The sequence below is a fragment of the Bubalus kerabau genome, chromosome 6 (genome assembly GCF_029407905.1).
Source record: "Bubalus kerabau isolate K-KA32 ecotype Philippines breed swamp buffalo chromosome 6, PCC_UOA_SB_1v2, whole genome shotgun sequence".
NCBI lineage: Eukaryota > Metazoa > Chordata > Mammalia > Artiodactyla > Bovidae > Bubalus > Bubalus kerabau.
The window spans coordinates 23,884,588-23,904,554 of record NC_073629.1 but is presented as its reverse complement, the minus strand read 5'-3'; the positions used below and the strand labels follow the sequence as shown (position 1 = coordinate 23,904,554).

Genomic DNA, 19,967 nt, shown 5'->3' with positions numbered 1-19,967 from the left:
TGAGTGCTGGGGGAGCTGCCACTCTGCTGGGGCGGCGACGGGCCAGTGTGGACACATCAAGATGCTGGGGGTTGTTCCTATGTTCCTCCTCATGCTGTGCGAACTCGCGAGGGAGGCGGTTCCAGGCCGGTTGTGGTCACCTTCACGCCTGGTGACCTTGGATAAGCCCATTTCGCCTCTTTTATGTCCTATGCTCCTACTCTGTAAAAATAGGGAGTGGGATTAAATCAGAGGCTCCCAAAGTCTGATGTGGAACTGTGGAGAGCAATCACCTTGGGAGCTGCTTTGTAAGTGTAGCTACATTCCTGACTCACCCCCAGGGATTCTGATTTAATAAGGGAGGGGAAACTTAGAAACCAGCATTTTTAAACAACCCCTGGAGGAGACTGAAGCTGTAGTTTTTAAGTCCCATGCTCTGCTTAGAGCAGGGACGCTTCTAGCTCTGTCTGGCACATGGGGGCAGGAAATGATCCCATGGAGGAAAGGGCAGGGATAGAGGACATTTCCTTGAGAAATCCATGATTTGTTTTTGAAGATGATTATTCAGATGAATTTCTAGGACAGAGTGTTAGGCATTTTCATCTTTCGGAATAGTTCACCTTAGAGTGAAGAAAGGGTATTGATGGAATGAACAGCCTGTTGGCCTTGGGTGGGGTGTGAGAGGGAGGGCCATCTTAATTGATGGGTGAGTGGGGTGGGGAAGGAAGACTGGGGGGATTGGCTGAGTTGAGGGTGAGGCAGCACCTTGGTAAGAGGACATTAGGCTATGGTGTACAAGGATTAAGCTTCCTCACCACAATGTTAGTTTCCTTAGCTTCCTTAGTGTCTGGGCAAGCAGGAACTGAAGTGGCCTGAGTGACCTGGAGCTGATGGCCTCTGACTTTATCAGAGATCCTGAATCTCCAGCTGTTTACGCCAGAAGACTGTATGAATATTATCATTATCTATGTGTGCCCTGTCCTGTTGAGAAGAAGCTTGGGATGCATTACAGGCTGCTAGATAATTCTTTGGATCAGAGGAATAACTGTTATCTATGAGACCCAAACCACTCTTTGGTAAATTCAATTATTATGAGCAGCTAAATCTGAGGCTTTTAGCCCTATTTTCTGTCTTTCCTGGATTGCTGTGTTTTAACCTAAATTTTCCTGAAATTGATCAGACTCATCTTTCATCTTTTATGTGGCTATATTGTGAGGTGGGCTTCCCTGGTGGCTCAGCTGGTAAAGAATCTGCCCTCAGTGCAGGAGACCTGGGTTGGGAAGATCCTCTGGAGAAGGGAAAGGCTACCCCACTCCAGTAATCTGGCCTGGAGAATTCCATGGACTATAGTCGCAAAAAGTCGGATACAACTAAGCGACTTTCACTTTCATGAGTGTGCCTCAGTGGAACTGCCGGTAGTCAAGAAGGATATTGCCAAGTGAGGGTTGGTAACAGAGAGAGGAAGAAGGGGAGCATGAATAGCAGTGTTTGCCTTGGAGTAGGAATAGTGAATAAATTTGCTCACTGTGCAGAGAAAGGAAAATTTTCCTACTAACTGTCTCTAAAGCAAGGCAGAAGGAAGGGACAATTTCTTAGATAATTTTTCTTAGAGAAAATCCTTTTTTAGAGAAATCCTTTCTTAGAATTTTTTTAGCTTGAATCAAGTGACTGCTTGAGTCATTTCATCTCATTTAGTCTCACCCTCTGCTCTGCAGTGGCTAAGGAGACAGTCTTCAGGGAAACTTTGGGTCCGTGTGAGAGGGCACCATTGCTTTCCTGGAGAAGTGTGATTAAGATTATAGTGACTTGTTAGGCAGTCCAATGGTTAGGACTCTGTGCTTCCAATGCAGGGGATGTGCTTCCCATCCCTGGTTGGGGAACTAATATCCCACAAACCATGTGGTGCAACCAAAAAAAAAAAAAAAAAAATGATTATAGAAGCTGCATGGGAGCATGGTCTGGGGGTAAGAGAACATTGTCACATGCAGAGGTGACAACCCTTTTGTTAGACTCCAGTATTGCCATGAGGTTTCTCAGGTGGTGCTAGTGGTAAAGAATCTGCCTGCCAGTTAAGGAAATGTAAGAGACGTGGGTTTGATCCCTGGATGGGGAAGATCCCCTGGAAGAGGGCATGGCAACCCACTTCAGTATTCTTGCCTGGGGAATCCCATGGACACAGGAGCCTGGGGGGCTACAGTCCATGGGGTCGCAAAGAGTTGGACACGACTGAAGCAACTTAGCACGCACACACACAATGCCATGAGTCCCACTCAGGTGGTAAAAATGGCCCTATCTCTTTTTGGTCATAAAAACAGAGTAATCAGGCAGCTGCTGGCCTCATATAGTTTGGGGAATCTTAAACCCTGTGGGGTCACAAAGGGACTAACACAGTTAAATGTGAAACACATGCACAGGAATATCTGAGGGTGAGATTAAAAGAACCAAACTGCTCCGTTTTTAAATATCATAATAACTATTACTGCTACTGCTGCTAAGTCACTTCAATCGTGTCCGACTCTGTGCGACCCCATAGATGGCAGCCCACCAGGCTCCCCCATCCCTGGGATTCTCCAGGCAAGAACACTGGAGTGGGTTGCCATTTCCTTCCCCAATGCATGAAAGTGAAAAGTAAAAGTGAAGTCGCTCAGTCATGTCCGACCCTCAGCGACCCCATGGACTGCAGCCTTCCAGGCTCCTCCATCCATGGGATTTTCCAGGCAAGAGTACTGGAGTGGGGTGCCATTGCCTTCTCCGAATAACTATTACTACTAGTAGGCATACAACTACTGCCTACTTGAGTATTCTGTACTCCCTCCTTTCACTTCTCATCATACCTTTTATTCCTTTCACCTTTCAGATCACTCATCCCATTTTGCTGTGATTATTTGGGACGCACCAACAGCTTAGGTTAACATGCCCTCATTTGGGAAGCAGAACACATAAAGCCTTTATCAATCATTAATATCATAGTTGAAATTAGCTTATCACACTTTGTAGTGATGAGGGATTGATAGAAATCAGGGGAGTTCCACTTTGACAGAAGGATAAAGGATTAGAAAACCAGAAATCAGGAGCCCTGGACAACCAGAGAACTGGGTGAGTTACTTAGCCCTTCTGAGCCTCTTCCAGTTCCTGCAAAACTGGCATTAAGAGTAATGCACAGCACCATAGGCACTGAAGGTTATCTGTTGAGAGTATGAATAAATAGCCACCATAATGATTAAATAAGATATATCAAAGCACTTTGTGAACTTTTTCGCATTATGCATATATGAGAGGGCAGTAGTTGTATGCCTACTAGTAGTAATAGTTACTATGATATTTAATAATGAAGCAGTTTGGTTCTTTTACTCTCACCCTCAGATATTCCCATGCACATGTCTCCCATTTAACCGTGTTAGTCCCTGTGTGACCCCACAAGGTTAGGACCATGAATTAGCAGCCATGTTGGCAGAGACAAGGAGAGTGATATGTGATGCGTCACATGGTAAGTCAGGTAGTTCAGATAAGAATTTAGAACCCTGTTCTGTGGCTAAACTTAGCTTGATTTTTCTTTAGTGTTGAAAGGACTCTTCTTTGAATATAGTAAAAGCATTAAATCATACTCAACTAAGTTAGTCTGCATTAACTTGGGTGTCGTATGCATGGTTCACTTAAAGAAAACTAGTATTTGTGAAACATGTAAGAAAATTCTATTGTGAATAGGAATTATTTTATCATTTTACATATAGTTTACTATGGCAAACTTTTGAGTTAGTTGTACTGAAGAGTAAAAAATACTGTCTTAGAGACAAGCAAGCATTTCACCATGGCGACTATAGGGAACGGAAGTATGAGAAACTTGAGGAGAAAAGAACTAGAGAGAGGGTTCTGTCTTTCTCTTTCCAAGTAGCAAGTCCTCCTTTATGTAGCTAATTGAGGGAGAGACTGAAGTAGGTATACACAATTCTTAATTGTAAAGGAAGCTACAAGGCTGTTTAATTTTAAGAGAAGTTGTAAGAGTTAGTTATATAAAAACCTGAAAGTATCAACTTCAAGGCAAGTAAATGTAAAAGGAGTTAAGGGTTTCTCTCTTTCAAGCTGTTCAGAGAATTAAGAAATAAAATAGTATTAAATTGTACATAAGAATTGGTTCTGTGAGACTGGCTACTGTTTGTTGAGTGTTTAAGTTAAACTACCTTTAAGCTTCAACTTTTGTAAATGACTAGACACACAGGCCGAGGCTGTGTACCCTCAGGACAGAACAACTGGGGCATGTACCCACATGATCAGATGCCACTGCCCCCTCATGGTAGCATATATTAATTGTAGGTTTAGAGTGTGGGGTAGACAATATCTAAAGCACTGAAGGGAGAGATCATTGCAGTACACAGAGCTCCTGCTTCTGAAGCAAAGTCAAGTCAGAGAACTGTAAGTGGTCTACAGCTGAGCATGGCCCACTCCCAGGGAGACTGGCTTGTTAGCATTTCTGAACTGCAGCTGCTCTGGTAAATAATTTCTGGGCGGCATCTTGGCGAACTTCCTCGTTGCTGTTGATTATCTAATCCTGCATCTTCTCATGATAGCCAAGTGTGCCGCCACTAGAAATATGCCCAACCCTGGAATTTATGAAATCCACTGCTGTGTGGTAAACACCCAGTCCCCAAACAGCACACTAAAACCTCCATCCACTGTGTTTTGCCACATGATGACTACTTACTTGTTAAGCTTGTTTGAATTTATTATTATTCAAGGTCATTTTTGAAAAGACTTAAGGTTTCCATTCTAACAATGGAATTTAAAATCTGACAAGGTCAGATCCTGTTGCTTAGAAATGGAATGTTATCATCCTGGACCAAATAGAGTCTGTGTTGAATATGACATAATTGATGTTGGAAGTTAAAGTGGTTTTGGCCTTTAGGATAGGAGTTGAAAGAGTTGTGTTCTCTTGTTTTGTGGGCTTTAAACTGCCTGACTTCTTTGAGCTGTGGTTTCTCTTCTTTTGAGACTGGATATTTTTCCTGAGAATACTTTGATGTTTATACATAGCTTATTTCTGCAGCCAGGTTTTTAAAACAGCCCACTGACTTTACTTTCCTACCAAATTTTTATCATCCCTGCTCTTCTGCCGTCACTGAGTGCAGTCGCTAAGAGTCAGGAACAAGACAGACTTGAGATGAAACCTTGGTTCTACCACTGGCTATATAAATACTAGAATTTATCTTTGCTGAAGGGGGTGTTGTAATACTTTCTATCTTACAGGGTCTGAAGGAGGATCATATGAGCCTATTAGTTGAAATCAGCACAATCCCTATTATGTGGTAGTAAGCCGTCACGTAATTTTTGCTGCTGCCGTGACAAACTGAGAGATGGCAAAATTATCCACATCAGTCCAATTACTGAACATGTTCAATTTGGACCATTTTTTATTCCGAATCAGTTTCTTCATCCTCAGTAGTGGACTCGGGACCGTTTGTCTCAATTCTTCATTTTAGTTTGCCCAAGTATAAATAACACTATGTAATCCAAGTGTCTTTGTAGCAGCAAAGTTACTGGCACCCTCAAATATGAATGTTTCTTTAAAAAAAACCCAGTAAACAAGAAAGGCTGAGTTTGTTAAGTTTTTTAATAAAACATTTTATTTAGTCATAGTACAAAGTCCTTTGCTTTCACAGAAACTATTATTATGACTATGATTGGTTATAATTAAATTTTTTTTATCATCTTTGGAGCTTGGTCTGGTTCTAAATTCAGCTTATTTAGTTTATTTTTTAAGACCTATGTTTCTTTTTAATGGAGATATAATTAGCATTGCATTAGTTTCAGGTGTACAACATAACAATCCTATATAGATATATACACACACACATATAGATCATGAGATGATCACCACAGTAAATCTAGTTCACATCCATCACCCCACATTTGTTGTTACTGTTCAGTCCTCAGTCATTTCCGACTCTTTGTGACCTCATGGACTGCAATACACCAGACTTCCCTGTCCTTCCCCATCTCCCGAAGTTTGCTCAAACTCATGTGCATTGAGTCGGTGATGGCATCCAACCATGTCATCCTCTGTCGTCCCCTTCTCCTCCTGCCCTCAATCTTTCCCAGCATCAGGGTCTTTTCCAGTGAGTTGGCTCTTTGCACCAGGTGGCCAAAGTATTGGAGCCTCAGCTTCAGCAACAATCCTTCCAATGAATATTCAGGGTTGATTTCCTTTAGGATTGACTGGTTTGGTCTCCAGTCAATCAGCCCACATAGTGATACTTTTTTTCCTTATATGAGAATTTCAAGATTTACTGTCTTTATTGGATTTCTTTTTGGCTCAATGACTAATTTTCTTTGGTCCTAACATGATGTCTTTAGGTTTTGGGAAATGTGATGAGTAATAGTGTACGTACAGACTAGGCCCCCAAAAGTTCAGTGAAGTCCCAAGGAGCTCCATCAGGCCATATAATTTAGGAACCTTGACTTGAACCAATGGAAGGTGATTACAGAAAGACAAGTATCTTTGAGGGATATAAAAATGTAGGGACAGAAGTTTTAGACTCAGAATACTTGAATTCTGACTCCACCTTTCTCCCACTACATCTCCTTGGCCTGGTTCTTAACTTCATTGAAACTTGTTTCCTAAGAGGGAGGCATGAATTCCTGTCCTGCCCTGCTCCCTATATGTGGACTTGTTTAATGTGTTAGATGTTCGAACACTGTAAAGCATTATTGCTACCCTGCATACCTGGAGGGTGTATACCTTCTCGGATTACTGTCTAAAGTGACTGTTGCGGCTGCTGTTGCCGAGTGAGTGCTTTTCTTATATTTAACAGAGCTGACTCGGTCTTCTTTTTATAGTTGGATACCTTGTTTAGTCAGCTGCTAAGTTTTCTCCCCCTGTATTTTACTTATGTGAACTTTAAGAAATACGTATAGTAAGGAAGGGGGAAAGGTGAATAAAGAGAGAGAAATAAGGGCTACTTTGGCCAAACTATTTTTAAACACTTCTGTAGAAGTCTGGTATGAACACAGTCTGTGTGTGCTGACGCCTCACTCTCTGCTTTCTGAGGTTCTTGAAGCCTTGCTTGTGATTTCCTCTTTGGGGGAGTAGAAGTAGGAAGAAAGTAGGGAGACTTCATTCATTAAATAGTTGTAACCAGTATTTGTATTTTTGGTTAAAAATTTTTAAACTTCACCCCCATTAAAATGTCTTGGGTAAAAACAAAACAGAGACTGAAAATAGCATGTGTTGGTCAGGATGTGGAGAAAGTGGGAACCCTGTGTATAGCTGCTTGGGAATGGAAAATGGTGTCACTACTGTGGAAAACAGTGTGACAGTTTTTCAAAAAATTGAACATAGAATTATTATATGATGCAGCGATTCCAATTCTAGGTATATACCCAAAGTAAGTGAACGTAGGGACTTGAACAGATCTTTGTACATCCACATTCATAGCAGCACCTTTCACATTAGCCAAAAGGTAAAAGCAACCTAAATATCCATTGACAGATAAATGGATAAACAAAATGTGGTGTATACATAGCATGGGATATTGCCTAGCCAAGGAAGGAAGCTCTGACACATGAATGAACTTAAAGGATGTTATACCAAGTAAAATGAACTACTCACAAAAGGATAAATATATGATTTTCCTTGTGTAGGGCCCAGAGCAGTCAGATTCATAGAGACAGAGAATGGTGGTTGCCAGGGGCTGTGGGGAGGTAGGGAATTGGGGGTTTATTGTTTAATGGATATAAATCCAGGGGGAAAGTTCTGGAGATGGTTGGTTATACAGTATTAATGTATTTAATGTCACTGAACTGTATGCTTAAAAATGGTTAAAATAGCAAGTTTTATATTAAGTATATTTTCCACTAAATTTTTTAAAAGCAACTCTCCCATAACTGTCACAGTCCCTTTAAAATTTTGTGAAATCCCTAACAAAAATAACTTTTCCCCCCGGTTTTTGCATAACACAACTCTTCTCATTTTTAAGAGCTCTTAATTAGATGTCATAATACTTACCTGTTAGGAAGATAAATTTTTTTCCTTTGAATATTTAAGACGTATTCTTCCAATCACTAGGAAACAAATCTAAAACTAAATCTGGAGCCTCATTTAATTTTAAACCACTCTCAACTAGCTCCTTAGCTATGTCTATATAATTTATACTTCTACATGATCTTATCACGAAGCCACTTCTTCTTAGCTATGTGTATTCATGTTTACACACTGATAAAAGCAGCATGATATAGTTGAAAAAATAGGCATTTTAAATTCCCGTCTCAAATGTTTACTTTGTTTATATTATCACCTTAGCCATTCATTTACTCATGTCTGTACACATTTGTTCAGTAATTCAAACATCTACTGACTACTGTATGCCAGTGCTACTGTGCTAAGTGCTGGTGGAGAAAGTTATCCATAAATACATAAAAATGGTATAATAAGGGCTACCAGAGAGGTATGTACCAATTGTTCTATAATACTAAAGATAACAATTAAATTCTCCAAGAAAGTCCTTGCCAAGCATGTGAAGTTTGCATTGAATCGTAAGAAATAATAGAACAAGGAATGGGATAAAGCATTTCATGCAGAAGAAACAGTATTTACAAGGGCATAGAAGCTTAAAAAGGGGATTGGTGGCTCAGATAGTAAAGAGTCTGCCTGCAATTTGGGGGACCTGGGTTTGATCCCTGGATTGGGAAGATCCCCTGGAGAAGGAAATGGCAACCCACTCCAGTATTCTTGCCTGGAAAATCTCATACTCAGGGGAGCCTGGTGGGCTGTAGCCTGGCAGAGTTGCAAAGAGTCAGACATGACTGAGCGACTAACACTCTGGAAGCATGAAAAAGCATTGCATGCTTAGCACACTTCAGATCTTTCAATATGAATAGAGCTTGTGGTGGTAAGATGAGACTGGAAAGGTAAGCAGGAGACAGATAATGGGGAGCTTTGGATTCATCCATTCATGCATTAATAAACATTATTTTGGCACCTACTATATTCCAAGTACTGTGCTAGAAGTTGGGGCTTCAAACATGCATAAGACACAAGTGATAACAGAGTCTGATAGGAGGCAGTGATAGAGATAGTATGAGTATAAAGAACTCAAATGAGGCCTCTCTAACCCAGCTGAATAGAATAGACTGAAGGAAAATCTACAAAGGATTCATTGAGGACCCCTGAGCTTTGTCTTCAAAGGAGAGTAAGCATTGGTTAATCAGTGGGAGAGAGGAGGTGGTAAAAGCAAAGAAGCAAAAGCTTAAAGACAAGAAACCACATAGTATGTGTGTGTATGGAGAATTCTAAGTGGTCTTTTGTTGCTAAATTTGAGTTCTCAATGTAGAATGAGGCTGAAGGGTATGATGAACATAATCCTTTGTGCTGCTTTAAAGACTGTAGACTTCATCCTGCGGAGGGCAGGTAGGAAGTCATTTATGGGCCTTAATGTTGAGACAATCCAAAAGTGGGTTGGAAAAGAATTTCCAGACACAGAGCAGTTCAGAAGGGAGTGAGTTTATTAAGAACAAAGAGCAGAGATAATGTGGGCACTGCAATCACAGCGGGCCAACCTCCTGACAGATCAGGGAAAGTCGATGCTTTTCATAGGTTAGTAGGCAGGTTTTGTAGCCTCTGGACAAAATTCCTGCCGGAAGGTTGGCATTAGGTGATTGGTTAGGGCACTACTGGATGACTACTGGAGTGGGCATTTTTGCCTAATTTGGAGTCAGGAAGCCTGCTGATCACCGGGGCTTTTGGCAACAGTTACAGAGGGCTCAGTCAGCTTCAGAGGTGACCTTGGTTCTGGGCTCTGGTTCTGTGGCCTTGGTACAAGGCCTCGCACCTGTGGCCTTGGGGCAGGACTCCATACTTAAGCAGGAAACATGCTAGATCCTTCTGGTGGGAGAGGAAGATGGATTCAAGGATGATAAGGCAGGAAGTCAGGAGAACAGAGAGGCCAACCAAGAGATAATGTGGGCCTAGATGAAGGCCGTGGCAGTAGGAATGGAGGGGAGGGAGCTGGTCTATGAAATGTTTGGGAGGTAAAATATCTGTAGGACTTGGTAATGGAAGAGGGTGGAGGGAAAGGAACCAAGAAGACAGCCAGGTTTCTGGCTTTGACAAGTTGCTTTTTCTGGGTCTCTGGTTCTTAATGTATAAAATGTGTGGGCCAGACTGGGATTGACACTGACGTCTCTCCCAGCTCTGCAGTTCTGTAATTTTGAGCAGCCAAATCTTTGGATATTCTCGCTCTAGCTAAGATAGCCACTTCCCTTCTCCCAGTCCCCCTGATGCTGACTCGGGAAGTGAGGTGCCAGCAGAACTGAGATGGCTTTAAGACTGCCAGCCAATGTCAGGAAAACCTAGCGCTGTTACCAGGTAGCTGCAGTTATAATTAGCCCAGTTGCTAGGGAAAAATTGAGATTCAGTAATCATGGACTGCCAGAAACAGCTTTTCCCAACTGGATGAATTTGTTTGCAAGGACAAAGAGGATATGGATGGAATGTTTTTAATATGCTTTTGGAGAATTCAGTTTTTGCCCAGTGTATAGAATATGTTAAAAGCAGAAAATAGGTTTGTGCTTGGGTTACTTAACATCTTGTCTGTGGTAGTGAGTGGATCTGAAAATTCTGCTTTGGTATATATTTGGAAAGCTGGAAAATTACTTTCACTTGAAGGGAGATAAATAAGAACATAGAATCACAGTTTAGAGTTGTAAAAGATCCTGGAGATAACCCCCTTCACATTTTAGGAAGGCTTTTTATTTTAAAATAACTTTAGACATACAGAATAGTTGCAAAAATATAGAGTTCCTATATACTGTATTTACTTTGAGGGCAGGAGGAGAAGGGGGTGACACAGGATGAGATGGTTGGATGGCATCTCTGACTCAGTGGACTTGAGTTTGAACAAACTCCAGGAGATAGTAAAGGACAGGGAAGCCGGGCATGTTCTAGTCATGGGGTTGCAAAGAGTTGGACATGACTTAGCAACTGGACAACAACAACAGCTTTCCCAAATGAATAAATCTTTTATTTTAAATGTAATGAGGCTGAGGCTCAGAATGGTAAAGTAACTTGCCTAAGATCACACAGCAACTTAACCATCAGGTTGAACCTAGAATCCACGAGGCCTTGCTTCCTGTTCAGGCACTTGCAGTGACTTGCATGGCCTTCAGCAAAAGCTCAAGGAATCTATATGCTTATCAGAAGTTTAGACTTTCTTTCCTTTTGTATTACTGGCCTAAAATAGAGTATATACAGCAGAAGCAAGAGTTCTTCACTGATAATTGATTCCGTATCCTGTGCCTGCTATCAAAAGAAAATATTTAGTTATTCAGCCTACATATCCCTTCTGTAGGCATTTCATTATTATATGTTTCCAAAAGCCATTGGGAACTTTGACGGCAGGAGGCAGTGGGTTATGCTTCCTCCTCTGGCCCCTGCCATCTCATCTAAGCAAATTCAGCCTCCTAGAGAAATGAGGCTCTGTTGACCATGGAGAAGGTACTGAGCAGGGGGCTGGTGCAAACTGGAAAGGGGCCTACCCTATCATGTTAGGTAGCAGCTAATCCACCCACACAGAAAGACAGCAATCTGGCTTGGTACATGCTGTTCTGTAGAGAGCTAAGTAATAGTCAGTTGGCTCTTTGCCAGGCAACTTTAGAAAAGACTTTGGGCTGCACTGGGCAGTTATCATCCCTGTTATTTGGAAACTTGGCTCCAAGAGGTTGGGAGTGAATGAAAGGCACCGGCTGCCTTGTCACGCTAGCTGTTCATCTTTCACCCTCACATAAGGCCCCACTGGCATGCAGGGCAGGATTCTACCTCTTTCTGTACACAGAGCCTTAGCCACATGGATGGAGGCTTGAGGAGGAAGCTCTCCTCTAAGGCCCTGGGGTGGGTGGAGCGAGGCTGTGAGCATAAACACCATGACCTGGAGCTGCCAAAAGAGGTTCTGGGCACTGTCTGAATGCCTGAAGTAGGCTAGTCCTTCTGGGTCACTTTTCTTTGATAGATTTCAGAGCTTCTTCCTGAGGCCTCATAGGTGACGTGCCACTCTGAGACATACTCCATCAGACTCCTCTATCCTGATTCTCTCTAGTCAAGCTCCGTACAAACATAACCCTTGTCCTTCCCACCCAGCACAACTCAATTGATGTCATGATGTGTTGCCATCACTCTGTTTTATAGTCAGGAGCAGCAGAGTCCAGAGCTGGATCCTAGAGTCTTCCTGGCACAGAACTCAAACAATGGTGCTGGACCTCTGGGGCTTGGAGGAGGAGAACCCTTAGAGGCAGGGAGCAGTCTCTATTGAAGTCTTATTTTTTTCTCCCATCCCTTCCAAGCTATGAGATTATGGAGAAACCCAGGTTGCTGCCAAACCATTTGAAGACTCAGAGAACTCGGAGTCAGGATAGTAGTACTGTTCCCTGTCAGATTCTCCAAAGCTGGGGGTGAGAGTAGAGAGGTTCCTTAAGCTATGGAAAGCTTGGTTTGTAGGAGTCACTTGGGGGCTTGCCTGAACTGTGGCAGGTGGAGGGTGGTGATCAGTTAGAACACCACCTCGTGCTTTCTCTACCTTCCTTTGACACTCAGGGCTCACTTCCTAATTCTCCCTTCCCTTGTTGCTCTCCTGTTCTCCCTACTTCTTCAAAGTGTCCAAGTATGTCACCAGTGTCTGAGGGTCTTGATAGGCTGTGCTTAGTTGCTCAGTCATGTCTGACTCTTTGCGACCTCATGGATTGTAGCCTGCCAGGCTCGTTTGTCCATAGGGATTCTCCAGGCAAGAATACTAGAGTGGGTTGCTGTGTTCTCCTCCAGGGGATCTTCTCAACCAGGGACCCAACTCTTACATCTACCTGCATACACATAGAAAATAAATGCTAAATGCTTTGCTTTAAACCCTATGGAGGAGGGAGTCCATTTAGTATTTACTATGCATCAGCCACTATGCTATGCACTTTACATATATTTAATCCCAACTGCATAATAGCCCTATGAAGTTAGTGTCTTGTCCCATTTTCACAGAACCAAATTTGCCATTAATAACCTCAGGGGAGTATACCTGATATCCTAGCAGCTGCATGGCCTAAATTCAGTTAATAAGCAAGGTCTTGGCACATCCTTTAGAATCTAAAGTTAGTTACTCATTCAAATGCAAATGATTTTTTTTTTTTTTTGGTGAATAACTCTACATTGTATTAAGGTCTGACTAAAGAGAAAAGAAAGATCTCTAGAGAAATGCTATCCATTTTCATGGTGCTTTTCACTGAGATTGTGGCAGGAAGTGGTGGCATTGTCTCATTGATGTATCTGCCCTAAAAGGTGGCATTGACCTTGTTTTACTCATTAAACAGGTACAAATTGCCATGTGGAGCATAATAGAAACTGGGCTGTCCTTATCCCCGTACACTGCCCTGTCAGACTTGAGCTGCCTGGTATAGACCTCCAGAAATTCAGAGGAAATTGGGGAATAGTCAAACTTAAAAAATAAAAAATTAGGCTTATGATAATAGGGCAGTGGAATTGGGATTTTTAATTTGAAGAAGATCAGACTCAGAGGTCACCTAAGAGTAAATTTTAGAAGCGTCGGTATGTGACAGTGATTAGCTATGCTCTGTCTCTGCAAGAATAAAAATACTTGGTCCTAGTTGAAATCGAAGCATTAGTCCTCATTCATTTGAAACTATTTAGGAATACCTGCTACGTTCCAGGTGCTATGGGAGGTGATTGGAATATATTTATATTAATATATACAGTTTGTATGTATATATGTATATGTATATATTTACATATAAATGAACAAAACAGATGAGCATTTCTGCCCTCATGGAATTTATATTCTACTGTGAGGAAACAGACAATAAATAATAAATCTTAAATAACATATGTAGAATGCTGGAAAGTGAGAAGTTCTCATGGTGGGGTAAAAGTAGAATACGGGGGTTAAAAAGCATAAGAGTAGAGGGCAGATTACAGCATTAAAGTGTGGTCAGGAGAGGCCACATTTAGAAAGTGATTTTTAAAACATATGCATATTTATTATTTCACAGTTTACATGAGTCAGTAGTTCAGGCACAGCTTTTTTTTTTTTTTTTTTTTTTTAATATTTATTTGGCTGCACTGGGTCTTAGTTATAGCGGCATGTAGGATCTTGTTCCGTGACCAGGGATGGAACTTGGGTCCCTGCATTGGGAGCATGGAGTCTTAGCCACTGGACCACCAGGGAAGTCCTCACGCACACTTTAGCCAACTTTCCTGCTTAGGGCTTCACTAGGCTACAATCAAAGAATTGGCCAGTCTGAATTCTCATCTGGAGGCTTGACTAGGGAAGAATCTGCCTCTGAGCTCACTCGAGTTGTTGGCAGAATTTATTTCCTTGTAGGACTAAGGGCTCAGACTTCTTGCTGGATCTTGGCTAGAGCTGCCCACAGTTCTTTGAAGCCTTGTATTGTTCCTTGCCATGTGGACTTTCCCCACATGTGTGCTTACTTTATCAAGTCAGCAAGGAGAAGCTGTAGGGGAAGTCAGTCACCTTTGCCCTATGCTATTGGTTGAAAGCAAGTTACACACCCTGCCAAACTTCGGGGGGTGGGGATTACACGAAAGCATGAACATGAAGGCAGGGATCATGGGGAGCCCTGTTAGAGTCTGTCCACCACATGATCCTCCCATACCTTTTTGTGTCTTTGTTTTACAGATATGAGATGGGATGGGGAGTCAATAAACACAAGAATGAGCAATGGAGGAAGATTTATGCCTGTGTTTTACTGTTGAAGCATTTACAGCCCTTAAGGCTGACCTGAGGCAGTGCCTCCACCTCACTGGTGGTCCTGGTGCTGAGCTCCTTACTCACCCTTTGTACTTGGCTATTTGCATGACCATTTCCTTTATCAGTTCTGTTTTCATCTTTTTGTTTAAATCAAGTTAATAAAGTGTACAGTTTGAATTTTAACAAATATATACACCCATGTAACAATTACCCCAGAACTGAAACATCTCCATCCCCCTCTAAAGTTGCCGTGTGTCCCACTGGTGCCAGTTCTTTTACATCTTGGACTGCTGAAAACCATTGATCTGCTTTCTGTCTACAGCTTAGTTTTTCTCTATTCTAGGATTTTGTACGAGTAGAATCATATAGAGTCTAGAGTTGGGCTCCTTTCACTGAGCATAATGATTCTGATGTTCATCCATGTTATTTGAGTCAGTAGTTTACTCCTTTTTAACACTGTACAGATTGCTAAGGGAGTTAGATCTACCAATGCAGAAGCTAAAAGGATCAAAGACTAAGCCCCAGATTATGTTGATAGTTTGAGGAGAGGAGGAAGCATCAGCAAAGGAAATGGAGAATATGTAACTGGTGAAGTGGGAAGAAAACCCACAGAGTGTAGATCCCAGAAGACAAGTAAAGAGAATATACAGTGGAAGAGAGAGGGATCAACCTTTTGAAATGCTGCTCATTGCTCAAGTGCATGATGACTAAGAATTGACCTTTGGATTTTGCAACATGAATGTTTCCGTAGAGTGGTGGAGGCAAAAGCCTGACTGCAGTCAGTTTAACAAAAAAATGGCAGGAGAGGAATTGGAGTCGATGAGTACGACTGATTGTGTTGAAGTTTTGTTGCAAAGGAGAGCAAAGAAATGGAACAGTGACAAGGGTGAAGAGTCCATAGAAGACTTTTTAAAACATAGATGAATAATAATAGCATGTTGTATACCAGTAGAATTTTCCTATACAGAGTAAAATATTGATGGACAAGACTTTCTGGATATTGTTTTTGAGAAGTAGAGAGAATGGGACCTAATGCTTAAGTGGAAGGTTTGGCTTTAGATAGGAGCTTGGCTAGCTGACCTGTGGCCACAAGCAGAAAGTCTGTGAGAACAGATGCTGGTAGATGGATAGATACGGTGGTAGGAGACTGTCAAGGGTTTTCTTCTAGTAACTTCAATATTCTCAGTGAAGTAGGAAGCAAGCATTATTCTCTCACTAGGTATTTTAAGACACGTTCCTAGAGTGATTCAGTCTCCCTCACGTGTGTCAATTCCTGCTGATACATCCTTGTTCACACCTGGAATACCTGTATCCTTTTTCTCTGCTTATTCAAACCCTACTCAGGTTTCAGAGTCCAACTTAGATTCCACTTCCCCAGGTGGACCTTTCCTCATCGCCACTGCCTGAAACCATCTTTTACTCTTTGCACTCTTTTAGACATTGGAGTTTAGATACATAATTTGGCACATGTGTTTAACCCCTGGCTGGCAATTATCTTTCTGTGTGTACATTTTTTATCTCTCCTTCTAGATTATAAACACTTTATGGGTTGGATTGATCTCCAACTTACTCTATTGCCTTCAACATTCTCTTCAACATTGTTGAGCCCATAATCGAGACTCAGAAAGTTTGTGTTGATTGATTGCAAACACCCTGGAAGCTGCAAAAAGGCTCATCTGCACAGGTGAAAGAGGAGACCTTCTTTCCATCCTTGGCTGTCTCCTCCACCAGAGAGCCCACAGACTGGCTTTGGAGTACTCCAGGTGAATCTCCAACTCTTCCTGGAACTCAGAAGTCTCTCCGGGAGAATGGTTAGCAGAAGTAGGAAGTGAACAAATGGAGAAAAGAAACAGTTCAGAGAAAATTCTTTACAGTGAGAATTGTTTGAAGACTGAGTTAGGTTTTTATTTTTAACAATACCCATTCATTTGATAGATATATAATTATCTTCCACGTTTGGGCACTTCTGTGTGTGGGCATCATGCTAGTAATGGGGAAAAAGTGGTGAGAAGATAGAGGGAGTCCCTGCCCCCCGACACTGGCAGTTTAGTGTCTGAGCATAATTTGAGTAGTATTGTGATCTCAGTCCTTCAGTGTGGTGCCTGTTATCATCCTCTAAATAATTTTGGTCCATTTATAATTAGTTAGAGTCACTTCTGTATTTTGTTGATTGATGAATATCATGTTGTTGGTGTTTAGTCACAAAGTCATGTCTGACTCTCTTGTGACCCCATAGACCATAACATGCCCAGCTCCTCTGTCCATGGGATTTTTCCAGGCAAGAATACTGAAGTGGGTTGCCATTTCATCCTTCAGGGGATCTTCCTGACCCAGGGACTGAACCCACAATTCCTGCATTGGCAGGTGGATTCTTTACCACTGAGCCACCTGGGAAGCCCTGATTGATGAATACCATAAGCGCAAAAAATTCATACAGGTACTCTTAGACCATGGGATTAATTGTGGTCATCCATGCTAGTAGGACATGTCCTCATTTAATGCACTTAAAACTAGTGCCTCTTTTTTTCCTAACATTTTATAGAGCTGCACTGTCCAAGAGAAATTTAATGTAAGCCACAGATGTAATTTAAAATTTTCTAGTGGCCACATTAAAAGTCAGTTAATGTTAAGAACATATTCAAAATATCATTTCAACATGAAATCAACATTAAAAATTATTAAGATTCTGTATTCTTTTGTTGCAGTTAGTCTTTGCAATCCAGTGTGTATTAAGTCTTTGAAATCCTTATGGCACATCTCATTTTAGAGTAGGCACACCTGAAGTGTTCAGTAACTGCCATCATGGATGACACAGCTTAGCATCTTCAGTCTAAATTTCTCTCTGGTCTCAGGCACAGATATAACTTCGGAGGAGTTGCCTGATACTAGGACTTCAGAACACAGCTAGGCTTCCAAGGGAGCAGTGACTGCCAAGTGTTAGAACTTAGATCCCATTTTGTAGTGTGAGTTTCAGTGTAAGAAAAACTGTCCTGGATTTTGCAGAACACCAATGAGTGGCATTATTTTTTTGGAAAGTAGATCAAAGCAAGTGTCAATCTAGAACTGAGAGCTGAATTTTGGGATAAATGTCAGATCATGTTAGGTGCCACAGAGAATTTTAAAATATTTAGGAGGCCTAAGTTTATACACCAATTTATCTGCAGAAAAATTAATATATTTTTTATGCTTTATAACTTCAAAGTAAATTTCCACTTATCCCACTTCTATACCTGCTGCCCAAAGGGAAATTAAAGCACAAGATGGCTCCTCTGAACTCCAGTTTCTAAACAGCTGATGGAAACTAGTCATTCTGAGCACCCCTTTCAGCACCTTCTGTGGGGCCGGGTTCCTGTCTCCACACGAGGTGTCCTGGGATTGCAGGGGCTCCAGCCTCACCCCTGACTTTCATAAGAGGCCTGCACTTTTCTAAATTAGGCCCAGCCAGTCCTATTTGTGAACAGAAAGGCTCCGGTTGAGAGGGAGAGGTTCGACCTGCTAAGGAATGTGCTGGGGACGGGGAGAGACTCACTGAGATCACTGGTATTTATATAGATGTTTTCTCACTTGCTAGTTCAGTTGGGCCAGATCAACAGAGGCTTCTGGGACTCGACCAAGATTTTAACAGAGGGACTGAGAAGAGTTTTAAGTTGGAGATCATTGTGAACACCAAGGCAGTGTGTATATTGGGACCTCTGAGCTCAGAGTCTAAATAAAGCATGCCCAGGACACTTCATATCTTTCCCCATATTTTAAGATTAATTTTATTTTTTTTAGGGCAGTTTTAGGTTCACAGCAAAACTAAACAGAAGGCGCAGAGAATTCTCATATGCCCCCTGCCCCTCTCCCAACACACAACCTCCCCCACATCAAAATCCAAAATTTTAATCTATCATTTTATCATTTAACCTAATTTTAATCTTTCTTTCTTGAGTTTCTAAATTCAGGGTTGACCAGAAATCTCCTTATGATTCATACATCTTACTGCCTTTGGGGAAACTAATATTTATTGAACACCTATTATATGAAGTATTTTTATTTACATCTTTTCATTTAATTTTCACTGTATCCCTGAAAGTTGGTGATTATAAGAACCTGAAGAAACTACAGCTTAGGTTAAATAATTTGCTTAGAATATAGAGGATGAACTCTGTGGAACTATGTGAAACCATAGAAAAAAAAAAAAGGGTTGACTATCTGCACTTTCGTATAATTCAACCTGGTGCAATGTGACAGAGTAAGTATTTGAACCCAGGCCGATTTAGTTCGAAAGTCTGTACTCTTCACCAAACCACTGCACTAAGTATAGGATTCTTTATTTTCCCTCTGCAGCTCAGTAGTTTCGGGTTTATATTCCTCCTCCCTAAAAGATTAGAACTGGGTGACTGAGAAGGGCAGCTCAAGGTACGACACATCTTGAGTTAAATCTAGGGACATTTCTTTGGAGGCTGAAGCTAGGAGTTATAGGATGCATTTGCATTGATTTATGTGTCTGCTACTATTTTTATCTGCCACCTGTGTGTGTTTCCATACATCTATTTGATTCTGGGTCTCTTGTTTATCACAGTCTACTATAATTGTCTGTTTGATTGCCCCATAGGCTGTAAATTCCCTGAGGACTGATTGTGTCTGCGTTGCTCTTTTTAGTACTTATTAGAGTGCCTTACATATACAAAGGAGATGCTCAATAAATTTTTGATTTAAAAAAAGTGAATAAACAAATGTTACCATCTCACAAATTAGCTACCTGTCTCTGTCCAGGCAGCACCCTTTCTGTCTCCCTTTCTCACATGTATGCACACATGCACACACACGCATGTATACACACGTGCACTCTGGCTGAGTCCAAATAACCTGGCCACGTAGAAGTAAGCCTCAGTGCTCACTCACAGGTGGATGTCTGTGTTTGTCTCATCAAGGTAAATTGGGCTGGGGAGGGATTGGTATCGTTTTCGGGCCTCTACAATGGACTGATGTGGGTTGGGCTTGAAAGAGTGACCTGAAAGAGTTCTGCCATCTGGATGTAGGTCCTTGTATTTTGTATTGTATAAATTGAAACTTTCCACTTGTTTTTTTTCCCTTTCTTTGGGGGACTGGACACTAAAGCAGTCTCTGGCAGGAGAGCGCCTGGCCTTGTAGTCTTCTGATTACTGAGGCTGGGGACACAGCACCCTACTGTCTTTTCCCTGGCGGTGAGCTCTTCTTGTCGTATGCTGGGACGGCCGACGTGTCTAATGT

General features: G+C 41.7%; 1 protein-coding gene and 1 long non-coding RNA gene across 5 annotated transcripts in view; both read left to right on the top strand.

The window, feature by feature from the left end:
- The window catches only part of PDE4DIP (phosphodiesterase 4D interacting protein), a 238,489-nt gene that overhangs the window by 90,391 nt on the left and 128,131 nt on the right, over positions 1–19,967 (top strand). The window lies entirely within an intron of this gene.
- Positions 8–14,919, top strand: LOC129654848 (uncharacterized). Its single transcript, XR_008715613.1, has 2 exons — positions 8–9,379; positions 14,661–14,919. It is a non-coding gene; the product is annotated as an uncharacterized LOC129654848 (long non-coding RNA).